The sequence below is a fragment of the Trichosurus vulpecula genome, chromosome 1 (genome assembly GCF_011100635.1).
Source record: "Trichosurus vulpecula isolate mTriVul1 chromosome 1, mTriVul1.pri, whole genome shotgun sequence".
Lineage (NCBI taxonomy): Eukaryota > Metazoa > Chordata > Mammalia > Diprotodontia > Phalangeridae > Trichosurus > Trichosurus vulpecula.
The window spans coordinates 411,075,459-411,089,130 of record NC_050573.1 but is presented as its reverse complement, the minus strand read 5'-3'; the positions used below and the strand labels follow the sequence as shown (position 1 = coordinate 411,089,130).

Sequence of the window (13,672 nt, the reverse complement as noted above, 5' to 3'; positions counted from 1 at the left end):
GATAAGACAAGTTAACCGGGAGAGAAATAGAGGAAGGAGAGAGAGAGAGAGATGAGAGAGGAGAGAGAGAGAGAGAGATTGATTTTATTTCTGTATAATATTGCTAAGCAGTTTGATTAGCATCCAAGTAAGCTTCAGAACCTTCCAATGGAAGCAAACTGCGGAATAAGCCAATATGGAGGCAGCCTGGCACAATAGAAAGAGGACTGGCTCTGGAGGTACAGGCCCTGGGTTCAAATCATTGCTATTGATACTTACCCTTTGGGCAAATTTGCGGCTAGTTACTATAACCTTTTTTTGTAGTTCAGTTTCTGCATCTGTAAAGTGAGGGAGTAGGACTCTCAGTCTATGATTCTCTGCTAGGCTTACGTGCATGAACACCCATACAGAGAACTCATCTGCACTTGGGGTTTTCTGTTGCTTTTTTATTGGCATGAGTTCTACCTCCCAGCAATGTTTTATCTTAAATCAATATGACACCCATAATGACGAGAAGTGCTTGAGTAAATTACTTTCTAACTATTTGTGTCAGCTGAAGTTGTTAAGACAACTTTCTCCTTTCCAGTTTGCTGGAATGAAGCTATTACATGTTCTTGGAAGACCTCTGGTGGCAAACAAGAAGTATTGTTCATCTCATACTCCCAGAATGAATAATTCAAAAAGGGAAAGAAAAGGAAACACTGCTGCATCTCTGATTCTACATAGTGATCTATAAATCTCAAGAGTATGCCTTTGTATTTCCTGTTCTTTTTAATAATTGTATAAAGTTACAAATTTCTGAACCTTCAAACTGAATAAATCAAGAAATGATGTAGAGAGAAGTTACTGGTATTGTAGAAAAATGACTGCTTCTCATTTGCTCTAAAATATTAAGGGGGAAAATTAACCATGGTAAACCTCAGTTCTTCATATATAAAATTACAAGAAGACCTGTTTTACTTATTTCACAGGGTTGTTATGAGAATAAAAAGAATCAATGAATCCACTGGTTTACAGTCTTTAAAGTATGACATAAATATCATTGGTCCATAGGATTTATGGGAAGGCATTTTAGAGATTATGTTCTTCAATCTGCCTCATTTTACAGACATGGATACTTGCTCCAAAAGGCAAAGTTGATGTGTGCAAGTAAGTGTAACTGACTTTTGGGTAGTAGTACAGGGTCAGTTTTCAAAGTGAAATCTTCTGACCCCCAAACCAGTGTTCCATACAACATTCAGATGTTATTTAAATTAAGAGTCTTCAAATATTTGACAATATTTGTCATAGTGGGAAAAAGAAACTTGTCCATATTTCTTCAAAGGCTTGAAATAGAACTAGTGGATGAAAGTTACAAGGAGGCAGTTTGGGACTCAATTAGAGAGCTACCAATAGTAGAATGGCTTGTCTCATGCGATAGTACGCACCCCATCACTGGAGGTATTCAAGCATAGGTTGGATGACTCTGTCAGACATGCTCTAGAAAGAATTCTTTGGGATCATAGATCTAATTGCAAGGCAATCCAGAGGACATCTAATCCAATCCCCTCATTTTACAGTTAAAGAAACTGAAGCCCAAAAGTTAGTGACAAGGCCACACAGATTGTAAGCATCACACAGGTTGCATTTAAATCCAGAGTTTCCGACTCCAGACAAAGTGTTATTTCAACTGACAATGATGCCTTCTAAGTGGTTGAACTCAATGAGCCTCAATTCTTTGAGACCTTGCTACAGTGGGGATACCAAGGCAGCTAAGATGTAATTCTTAGCTTTGAGTGCTAACATTCTAGCAATGAAGACCAAAAGCACATAAATAGAGTATAAAGCATTTATAAGTCTTTATATTGTGATACAAAAAAATTATATAACAACATAAGTTCTCCAATAAGTGCAAGTAAATTGATATAGGAATATTGGAGAAGAAGAGACTACTTCTAAATGACAGGGTTAGAGAAAACTTGATGGTTGATTTGATATTTGGCTGGATCTTAAGAATGGTTCAGATTTAACAGTAGGTGATGAGAGGAAGAGCACTACAAGAAAAATAAATAACATTAGCTAAGGCAAAACATCTTACGGAAATTTTTATAATCCAGAAATTTTGGAGATGATATCAAAAGGGTTGTTATACTTTCTTTTTGAGCTATGGGTTTTCATTCAACAATTTAATTTAACAAGCATTTATTAAGGAGCTATTATCTTCCAGGCAGTATCTTAGGGATACAAATGAAAAAAGCAGTGGAGAGAAGAATCTCATTAGTCCTTTGACTTTCTCCTTTAGCCAGGAGACCAATCTGCCTTTTGTAGAAATATAGGGACAGCATGGCAATGGTGTATTGTCAACATGAATCAAGGCAACCTAGGCTCAAGTGCTACTTTTGAGACAGGATTTATGAGTTGTTCAGGAATGAGTAGGGCCTCTCCTGTGAGGGCTTGCTGAGCCTTTTAAGGGCTGCTCATTCACAATTGGTGTCCATCTTGCCCTCAATTTTCATCTCTGGCTCCAAAAACTAGCATGTGGAGTGGTCATACTCAGCCTCTCCCCCCAAAAAATAAAATTAAAACACTATTTCAGCAGACAGGCTAACCAGGATAAGGGTAACTGATAGGCCTCAAACCTGTCAGTGAGTTAAGGGGATATCTGCCTGAAGCAATGAAGACAACCTGGCAGAATAGGTGGATAAGAACAATTTGTTCCAATGGCAGCTGAAACAGGCACTGTGGAGTTCTTAGAGCATTGTTAGACATTGAAGATGTCAAGATCATCCACTGCATCCTGATCATTGCCAATTTTGACTTCTGTCTAGCCATTGGATTTCAATGACTCTGGAAGAGAAAGTGAGGCTGATGACTCTGTGAGACTATACCTCACTTAAATCCAATTGACACAGGAGTCAAGACATCACCCTGTACTGTCATTGGTTCTCTTTGAAAAACAATGGTTGAACAACAGCAACTTTTGAGATGTACTTGACTCTGTGACCCTGGGAAAATTAGCTCTCCCAAGAACCTCTACAAGACTGTAAGTTGGAGAAAAGTTGCTAATCTGAATTGCTAAAATGGCCTTCCTTGCTGGGGAGTTCTCTGTACCTATAAAAACAATATATCTCTATTTTCCTAATATAGATATATAGTCTATATATATATATATGTATATATTTGTATGTATATACGCACATATACATAAGTACATATATACATACATATGCGTGTACATGTATATATACATATATGCACATATACACATATATACATGTATATACATATACATTATACATGCATGCATACATATGTATGTGTGTATGTATGTATGTATGTGTGTATGTGTGTGTGTGTATATATATATATATCCATAGTCAGAATAAGTTTGGAAAAGCCTGGATTCAAGTCCTGGTTGTCTGTGACTGTGAGCAAGTGATTCAATCTCTCAGTTCCTTTGGCAGCTCCTCAAGACTAAAAGTTACATATGAAATGCCAGTCGTTATTTTGGGGAATTTCCACTCCGGGAGTTCCCCCAAAAGATGAAATGACAAGTCCATCTTTATTCCACTGGCCTCCATGAAAAAGTTTCTATTTAGCATTAGAAGAATATACAAGTTAATTTTTCCCAGGGTCTATCTTCAGGGAAGTACATATATAAGTGATATTCAGAAAGTAGTAATCCCAAATTCTTTCTTTGATATTTATAGCATGCAACTAGCTTTTATGAATGCAAATGTTCAGCTGGAGACTCTAAGTCTATGATTAGTCCAGCACTCTGCACCACACATCACCTCCATCACTCTCATATTCTATCTCTTTTCCTTAAAATGACATAGTCTATGAATGCCAATATTTGCTGCAAGGGTGCATCTGCAAGGTTTTAGGCAAACAGAAGACAGTGTTGATGATGAGAAGGTCATGAGATGCACAAGTCTTCAATAGCAGGGACCATGCTGTTGTTTTTACTCCATTCTTCCAAGGACTCCCTGCTATGTCTGATAGTCTGTGCCTACTCTGGCATTAAAGTCACCCAGAATTACTTGTCGTCTTTTGACACACTGCTCAAATAAACTACATTTCTGGCAGAACTATCTTTTCTGACAGTCCAATCCTAAATATCTTCCAAGAATGTTTTATATTCTTGCACCTATCTTTTCTGTGTTCCTGAGATATTGATTGAATTGAATTTATTGATTTGAATTGAGCCTCATTAATCTCTGTCAATAAAATTGTCACTGGCAATTGTAAAAGAGTCAAACTACTCTACAATCTCTTCTGAATCAGCAAGAACACTATCACTAAATGCACTCTACATTACTAAACAGAGAAAGTGATCCCCGTACTACAGCCATCGAGTATCTTCACTAGACTGTCAGTTTCAAGTCTCCACTATCCTTCCTACTTTCTTTGTACCTCCCCACAGCACATGACAAAGGTTTTACAATTTGTGCGATTACTGCTGCTCTTGAAAATGCCGATTCTTCATATCACATAAAAGACATTACGGATGTGGGAACTTTGCAAGTATCAAAATTAAGGATTAGCAGAAACCTCTGCAGCAGAACACTGAGGCCAAAATGGAGTTTCAAAAAGTGCAAAAAGACATCATTTCAGAGAGAAATGACTGGGCAGCAAAGTAATTGAACAATCATTTAAGTGCCTACACATGCACTTAAGGAGTCCTTAAGGAGCTTTCTACTGTATGCTAACCATGACATAACATATACACAGATAATTAAATGTTATCTATATGCAAAATAATTCCAGGAAAGAGAGAGCGCACTTAGTATGTAGCTAAGAAAGCTTCCATCAGGGCTAACCTATGCATCCTCAGAGTAACTAGCTATCCATTTGATGTGAGTTAAGAGAGCTGGAAAACATATCTAAATGAAAATCCCTTTCCCAACCCCTTTTAAGTCTACTCAGTATTGGATTTATTCTCTAAAAATATTTCAACAAATTAAACTGAATATGCATTCCTTGAGTAGCAATCAAGCCAGACACTAAGGGCACTACAGAAATGAATGAAGTATATCCTTGTTCTCCAAAAGTTGATATGTTGAACTAGTAGACACACTTAAACTCAGTTCAGGGTAGATATTGGGAGAGGTTGACCAGAAACACATTAAATAAAGAGCTCATTAACTAAGTATGTTTGATTAACCATTGCCACACACCCATGGAAAGTCAGTCAACAAATATTTATTAAGCACTCATTATATTCCAAGCTTAGTGCCTGTTCTTATGGAATATGAGGAAGTGTGAAGCAGTATAGGTAGTTTGTTGCTGTTGTATTTTTATGAATTGGGAGGAGTTAGAGTATTGCCTCTGTCGAGGGTACTTCATCTAAGAAGCGAGGTAGAAAACACAGTTCAGATCATGCCATTCTCCTAGCTAAAATTCTACAGTGGTTTCCTAGTTCTTACATAACAGGGGCTCTTCAACTTTTTGGGGTCATGGACTCTTTGGCACCCTGGTGAAATGTGGGGACCAATTATCAGAAAATGTTTTTAAATGCATAAACAAAATATATAGGATTACAAAGGAAACCAGTTGTGTTGAAATACAGTTATCAAAGTATTTTTAATACATGGAATTGAGGTTAAGAACCCCTGTTCTAGAATAAAATATGGACCCCTCCATATGACCTTTAAACCCTCCAAAATCTAGCTTTGACCTAGCTTTCCAGACTTACTTGATATTACTTGCAATCACACACCCTTGCTTCCACTTAAACTCGCCTCCCATCTGTTCCCCTTACATAGCATCACATACTCCAACACTGTCATTGCTTTCTTTGAAACATGTCATACTCTAGAGGGTATACTTTCCTGATTCCTCTATTTCAGGGTGGTCCATGAATAGATTTCAGGAGGTCCATGACCTTGAATGGGGGGGAAATATGTAAGCAAACATATGTATGTATGTGTGTAGTATGTGCGTATATATACACATATATGTGTGTGTTCATACACACATATACACACATTCTTTTATCTAACGTCTAACTTAAATTTAGCATTTTCTTCAATTATAAATATAGACAAAAACATGATTCTGAATGAGGGTCCATAGGCTGCCAAAAGGGGAGGAGGTCCATGCCAAAAAAAGTTTCGGACTCTGTCTGCTCTAATGTTCTTACCCTCTTGAGACTGCTACTTCGTTTAAACTTTGTATTTACTTATCTGTAAACATGTACTAGATGCCCCTGGTAGAATGCAAGCTCTTAGAACTCAGAATTGCACTTTAATCCTTCCATCCCTACTACGTAGTACAGAATCATGCATACAGCATGTGCTTAATAAATACCTTTTTTAGTTGAATGAGGACACCTGGCTCCTGGAGGAGTGCTACTGCAGGATAATGTTAATGGGATATTAAATGTTACATATCTGGAAATTTTGCTAGGGTCTTACATCTCCAATTAAAATAAATTAAATCAAAACAACAAATATTTAGTGGGTACCTTCAATGTGCAAGGGACTATGAGAAGTTCATGCAGGGATAAACAAAAGAAGGAGATTCCTGGTGTTCAAGGAACTTATAGCCTAGTTGGGAAGAAAACATTTTAAAAGTTAAGAGAACAACTAAAATTTAGCTAAAGACTTAACAGTTCAACGCAACAATAGAGCAGATGTCACAAGGGAGCGCGCGATTGATGACTAGGTTAATTGCGCAGACACTAATGACTACAGCTATTCGGAAGAAGGAGAAATAATTTCACATTGGGATGATTAGAAGAAATCTGTGAAAGAAGTGGTATTGGCCCTGACACTTTAAGAAAGGAGATAATTTGCACAGGTAGCATAGATGGGAGATCATTTTAGGTAAGTTGGTGTGTACTGCACTGAGAGAATGAAAACATCTTCATGTTAGCTGAAATAAAACAAACAAGGGGGTGTGTATTATGTAAGATGCACAAATAATAATTGCATAGGTAACATAAATAAAAGAAGTTATATAAACATAAATAAAAAATTGTGGGCTATCTAAGAAGGTATGATGGGGACCAAATAGTTTCCAATACCAAGTATGTGCAAGAAGTAGCATAAAAGACATTGTCAAGGTCGTGTATGATCAGAAAAGAAGATGGGCAACTCAAGCAGCAATAATGAGGGATAACAAATGGACAGCTCCAGTGCAGAAATGCTGTCCACAAAACATGAAAAGACTGATGGAGGTTTTCATAGTATTGGATAGACCTTCTTTGGAGGCTTTTGCAGGAAGTTGATTCAAGAGTTCTATAGGATAAGAAAGTGTAGATTGACTGTTATCTGTAACAGTGGAGAGAGTATTCTATCAAAATAGTAAAATATAAGGGAAGTTGCTGCCCTATCTGCCTGACTATTCTCCATCAATCTTGTATGCTGGCTCAGAGCCAAAGGATGTGCAATCTGTGGATTGATGAAGTAATCTCGTTGCTCTAGCCATGAAGACTTTAGAACTCTACAAATCATGGGTTTCTCGTTCAAAGACAATTGGCAGCTGGGAGGGGCTTCTATAGTGGAGAGATTGGCCACTGATAAGCAAGAAACTCAATGCCCGGTTGGGATTTCCAAACTGGACAGTGGAGAACTGAGGTAAAATATAAAATGCCAATTAAGAAATCCTGAAAAATGCTTGATTTTTTTGGATGATGTTAAGTTGCAACTTTCTGGAAGAGTATAACCGTCATTTTAAGTTACTGAGTCCTGCTATATTTCTTTTTATTTTATTTTATTTTATTTTGGTTTTTTGGCCGGGCAATTGGGGTTAAGTGACTTGTTCAAGGTCTCAGAGCTAGTAAGTGTGTCAAGTGTCTGAGGCCGGATTTGAACTCAGGTCCTCCTGACTGCAGGGCCGTTGATCTACTCAATGTGCCACCTAGCTGCCCCCTGTATTTCTTAATACATATTTTTGAGAGTCTTTTCTGTTTAGCATTCCTTTTGTATGGAGAATATAAATGGCTGCCCTATACCTGATTCATATGGTACGTTGAGTAGCCTTCTATTCCCTTTACCTTCCAAGTGACTGTAGATTTGAGGAAAATTTATACTTCAAGTAATTTTTCACCTTCGCTCTGCGTAGGAGGATAACGAACTGAATTGCGGGAGAAAAGGAGCCTATCTTTGCAGACCAGCTTCTCCCAGAAGTCCGATGGAGAAGGAGAGGGCATATCACTCCAGGCCCTTGGGTTCTTTTGTTAGGAAAGCCAATTACAGTAGTGAATTCCCCCAAGTCTCATATACTACCCCCAAAGCAATTTGGCAACTAGGTGGGATTTGGGAATTTTTCTGTATAATTAGCACCATTGCTTTCTTTCATTAGCGCAGTTAATCAAGAGTTGTTGACTTTATGAAGAACTCATTTAATAAACTAGGTGCTAGGACTGAAGAGTAAAAACTGTTCCTATGTTCAAGAAGCTTATATTCAAATTGTATACAGAGAAATAAGCATAAAGTATATGCAAAATCATAATTAACTGATTTTAGAGTACACTTAGGGATTTAATTTGTAAAAAACACCATTCTACAGCAAGGTGTGATAAGATCTTGCCTGGTTAAGGAAATCTCATCATAGGGTAAAATGGCTGACTAAAGCTCAGAGCTACATCTCAAAGAGGACCTCTGAAATTATGGAAGTCATTTGATCCAGTCCAAGGCCTCCAACCCACAGACTGCCTAAGTCATTCAAAAAGATAATTAGCAAGTAAAGTTCTCCAGGCAAGAGAGTTCTACAATTTCCCTTGGTCCTGATGTTTAATCAAGTTTAGGTTTAGGGGCAGCTAGGTGGCGCAGTCAGTAGAGCACCGGCCCTGGAGTCAGGAGGACCTGAGTTCAAATCCGGCCTCAGACACTTGACACATGTACTAGCTGTGTGACCTTGGGCAAGTCACTTAACCCCAACTGCCCTGCCAAAAAAAAAAAAAAGCAAAAAAAAAAAAGTTTAGGTTTGAATAATTTTTGCTTCCATTTAAATAAAGGCCTCCTTTGATGGAAATGAAGGGCAGCAATTCTGATGTTTTCTAATTTCAGGAAAACATTACAAGAAATAGAGCTACCTTCTAACTTTAAAAATTCCCCCATTACTAAGTCTAGAAAGGTGATGTTCTTCCTTGAAATTTTAAGATAGAATTTAAAATCTTGTCCTGTGTGGCCCACAAAACAAATATACTTGTGTGCATGATTCATATAATTCTGGTACTTATTTCTGAATTGTTTCATCCTCTCTAAGCACAATAACAATAATAATAAATACAGTGCCCTAGAGTTTCCTCCTCCACAATCTTGATGAATTTTGCCTCATATGTAATCCCTAGGTCATTTGTGATCCTATTCTAGAATGTCTTCCAGGTTCATAAATTGGCCCACTAAAAAAGTCAGCAGTCCAAGATTCTTTTTTTTTAAGTTCTATCACTCCTGTGCAAATGATAATCAACAAATACATGCTCCTTTCTGATTGGCTGATTCACCACACAGTTTAGACACAATTGCATAGCCTCTTCTAATTTTTCTTAAATGTTTCTTAAATAGGAAGCATGTTAGGGCACCAGGAGAGTGAGAGAGTTCAGGTTCAGGAAATTGATTTATAGTTGGGAGGTGAGGTGATCAGGTGAGTCCCTGATCAATTTGAAGAATTCTCCAATCAACCAAATGAATTAATAGGGCATGGGGCCTCTTTCTTTGGGGGTGGAGGGTGGAAGGAAGGAAAAGGTAGAACATAATCTCCAGCCTCGTGAACTCTTCTGACTGATGTGTGCCTCCAAATGACTATGACTGCCTCCAAGATGATTAGCCAGAAAAAATAGACTCCATTCATTGTATATATATATTTTTAAACCTCACACCCAAATTTCACTGATGCCAAGGCTGTTCTTATCCATTCATGAAATTTTGCCACCTCTTACACTATTTTATATCAGTTCGAAAAAAGTATTAGACTATTATTTATGTAATCCATTTCTTTTTACCAAGGCAGCAAGGTGGCATTATGGATAGTGCTGGAACTGGAGTCGGGAAGACTTTAAGTTCAAATCCTGCTCAGATATTTACTAGATGTGTGATCCTGGACAAGTCACTTAATATTTGTTTGCCTCAATTTCTTCAACTGTAAAATCGGGATAATAACAGCATCTACCTCACAGAGTTGTTGTGGGGCTCAAATAGGATAACATTTATAAAGTACTTAGCACAATGCCAGGCACATAGTAGGCACTATATAAATATTTATTCCCTTCTCTTTCCCTGTCTATTGTGCTCTGATATTGTGCTCTGATAATATTGTAATATTAGGTTCTTGAGGTATGAAATTTAAAATATTCCTCTTATCCACTGAAGAGTTGCTCCCAAGGAAGGCTAGCCTACATATATATATATAAATTCATTTTAATTATTTCCCATATTACTCTCCAACTTTCAAAATTAAAGTTTTATTCTCCATCATAAATAAGACAATAATAACAAACAAAAATAAACTCTTCACTCCACTTAAATTATATTTAGTAAAAATCAATTGTGTGGAATCAGCCCACCATTGCCTAGGCATATGCACACAATTACTCTGAGATCAGTAGGTATGGAGAATGAAAAATATGCTCTGACAGATACCTCCTGGAATACTGCATGTCTCCCTCCAGGTTGAAAAAGATAGAATTAATATTGTCCAAAGAATGATCAATTCTGAAAGTTGGCAGGTTCTTCTGATTAGAATAAGTAGAATCATTCAGTTATAGACATTCTTGTTTTATTTGTAAATAGTTAAGATTATTGTTGCAAAATTAAAACTTTATTTTACTACAAGAAAACAGTGATTTTTTTAGATTTTAATTTTACTTTTTAATTAATTTAATTAATTAACAAATATTTATTTTCTTTCCCTCTAATCTCTTTCTCCCATATCACCAAAGAAAAGATAAAAAGAAAACTTTTGCAACAAATGTTCAAGATTAAGCAAAACAAATTCCCTCACTGTCCATGTCCCCAAAATGTATGTCTCAATTTAAACCATGAATTCATCAGCTCAGTATCAATTGGTGAGTAGCTTTTCATTATGGGCTGTCTGGAATTATGGTTGGTCATTGTGTTGATCAGAATTTTTAAGTTTTTATAATGTTATTGTTGCTTTATAAATCGTTCTCCTTGTTCTTTCCTCTGCATCAGTTCTTTCACTCTGCCTCAGTTCAAACAAGTTTTCTGTGTCTTCTTCATTATATAATTTGTATAGTACATTTATATTCCATTATATTCATATACTTAATTTGCTTGCCATTTAACAAATGATAGCTATCCCACCAGTTTCTAGTCCTTAAGTACCACACACGCACAAAAAGAAGTGTTTTAACTATTTATATATATATATATATATATATATATATATATATATATATATATATATATATATATATACGTATATATATATATATATGTATATATATATATATATATATATATAGGTCTTTCCTTCATTCTCTGATCTCTTTAGGGTATAGGCCTATCATACACAGTTTAATAACTTTGGGGACATAGTTCTAGATTGCTTTACTGAATAGCTATAGTATTTCATGGTTCTACCAACAATGCATTGGTGTGCCTGTTTTCCTGCGGCCTCTCCAACATTTTTCATTGTCCTTTTTTGCCAGCTTTGTCAACCTGATGGGTATGAGGTTGAACCTCAGAATTCTTTTAATGTACATTTCTCTAATGAGAAGTGATTTGGGGCATTTTTTTTCATTTGGCTATTGATAGCTCAAATTTATTTCTTTGAAAACTGTCCCTTCATATCTTTTGAGTTTTTATCAATTGGGTAATGGCTTTTATCTTATTGTGTTTACAAAAGGTATGTAAGCAAGTGATATAAACTTATTTTAATGTCCACATATATGCATATATGTGTATATATGTTCATACATATGAGAGAGAGAGAGAGAGAGAGAGAGAGAGACAGAAGGAAAGAAGGAAGGAAGGAAAGGAGAGAGTGTGTTTATATATGTATATGCATGTATCCTAGAAGAGAAGTGAAAAGAATAAGCTTTTCTATAGTAGCTACTATGGGCCAGGCACTGTGCTAAGCACTTCATAAGTATTATCTTATTTGATCTTCACAACAACCCTACGAGGTAGAGATGAGAAGGTATGGAGGCATAGCAATATATAGCTGATGAAATAATGAATTCTCCATACGTAGATATATGAAATTTTCATTCATTTATATGTATGTGTGTATTTGTATGTATGTATATAACTCACATATGTATATATCTCACATATACAGGGTGTCACAGAAATCTTAGTGCATTTTTAAGCTACCTAGACATGTAAGACATAGGCATAGACATAGATATAGATGGTGCAGAGGTAGATGTAGATATAGGTATAGAGGAAGAAATATATAGATAAATGGGGATAAGGACTAGAAACTTCTGGCTGGAGAGAAAGTGTCCTCCATCATGTGATTCATCAACAGCTTCTCCACAACTTATAAGAGTACTGAGAAGGGAAGTGATTCACCCAGATCCTGTAACCAAGGCCAGAGCTCTATCCACTGTACCCCAGCTGCCTTATGATCTCTATCTCGGTATCAAGAATTGTGCATTTTTTTAAAAGTTCAATTTGATTGAACAATTATTAATCCCCCCTATGCAAAGTATTATACTAAACTCTAAGAATAGGAAAACAAAAATAGAATAATCCCTGCCTTCAAAGAGCTTAATTTACTGATTGGGGAAGAAGAGATACAATATGTACACAGAGAAGTAAAAATTCAAGATAATTTGACAGGGGAGAAAGCACTGGCCACTGGGTTGGTATCAGGTTAGGTCCTGAGTAGGAGATGGAAGCAGAGCAGAAACTATAGGAAAGCTCAGGATTGTAAAAGGCAGAACTGAGAAGGGAAAAAACCCCAGCAGTGACAAAGAGGCTGAAGACAGAATATCCATTTCAGGAACCAATGTGACTGGATTGAGTCCATGAATAAGAATAATGTGAAATAAGATTGGAAAGGCTAGAAAAGATACAGGCTGTGAATGGCTTCAAATGGCCCAGGCTGGCCTGAAGCTCAGAGTCAGGGTTCAAGAAGCAGTGGATCACATGGTGAAGAGGCCAAAGCAGGAGAACATCCAGAAGATGCAGGGTGCCACGTTCTGGTATAGCATCAGCTTGCTGTGAGGATATCCAGGCCTCCAAGAAGCAGATTCATCAGTGCATTGTGCCCTGATGCCATGCACCCTTGGCCCAGGCCCAGGCTCTTGTGACCAGAGAATTGAAGAACCTGGCTCCATGCACCAAAAAATGTAATGACAAAGCCAAAGATTTCATGGATGCCAGGAGCAAAGAACAGCAGTTGAAGAGGCAGTGAGAGTTCTGTGTGACCAAATGTGCAGGTGAACACAAGTACCTCATCCCCAACATGTCCAAAAGGATGAGGGATTCCTTTGTCATCTATTGCGAAATAGAATCATGGTCCATAATCATCAGAGGTGGGAAAATGGGCGTACTTTTTTAAATGTATAGAAATGTATACCTTTCAGTGGAAGTTTAAAAATGAAGAAATTTAGACTCAGCAACTTTAAGGATACCCTTACAGGAATTTTGAATTGGCCTCTGGACTTTGTTAGTTCCACTATATTTTAGCCCATAAGGTGAGGAACGGAAGAAACTAGTGATCAGATACTGTTTAGCAGTAGCATGGAGAGCTAATAGTGCCCAGACTCATCCTGTCAGTTGTTACTTGTTGA

At 36.9% G+C, this 13,672-nt stretch overlaps 1 pseudogene; it reads left to right on the top strand.

Annotated features, from left to right (window-relative positions):
- The first annotated feature begins 12,971 nt into the window (after positions 1-12,971).
- Positions 12,972-13,440, top strand: LOC118839183 (annotated as a pseudogene).
- Positions 13,441-13,672: the final 232 nt, after the last annotated feature.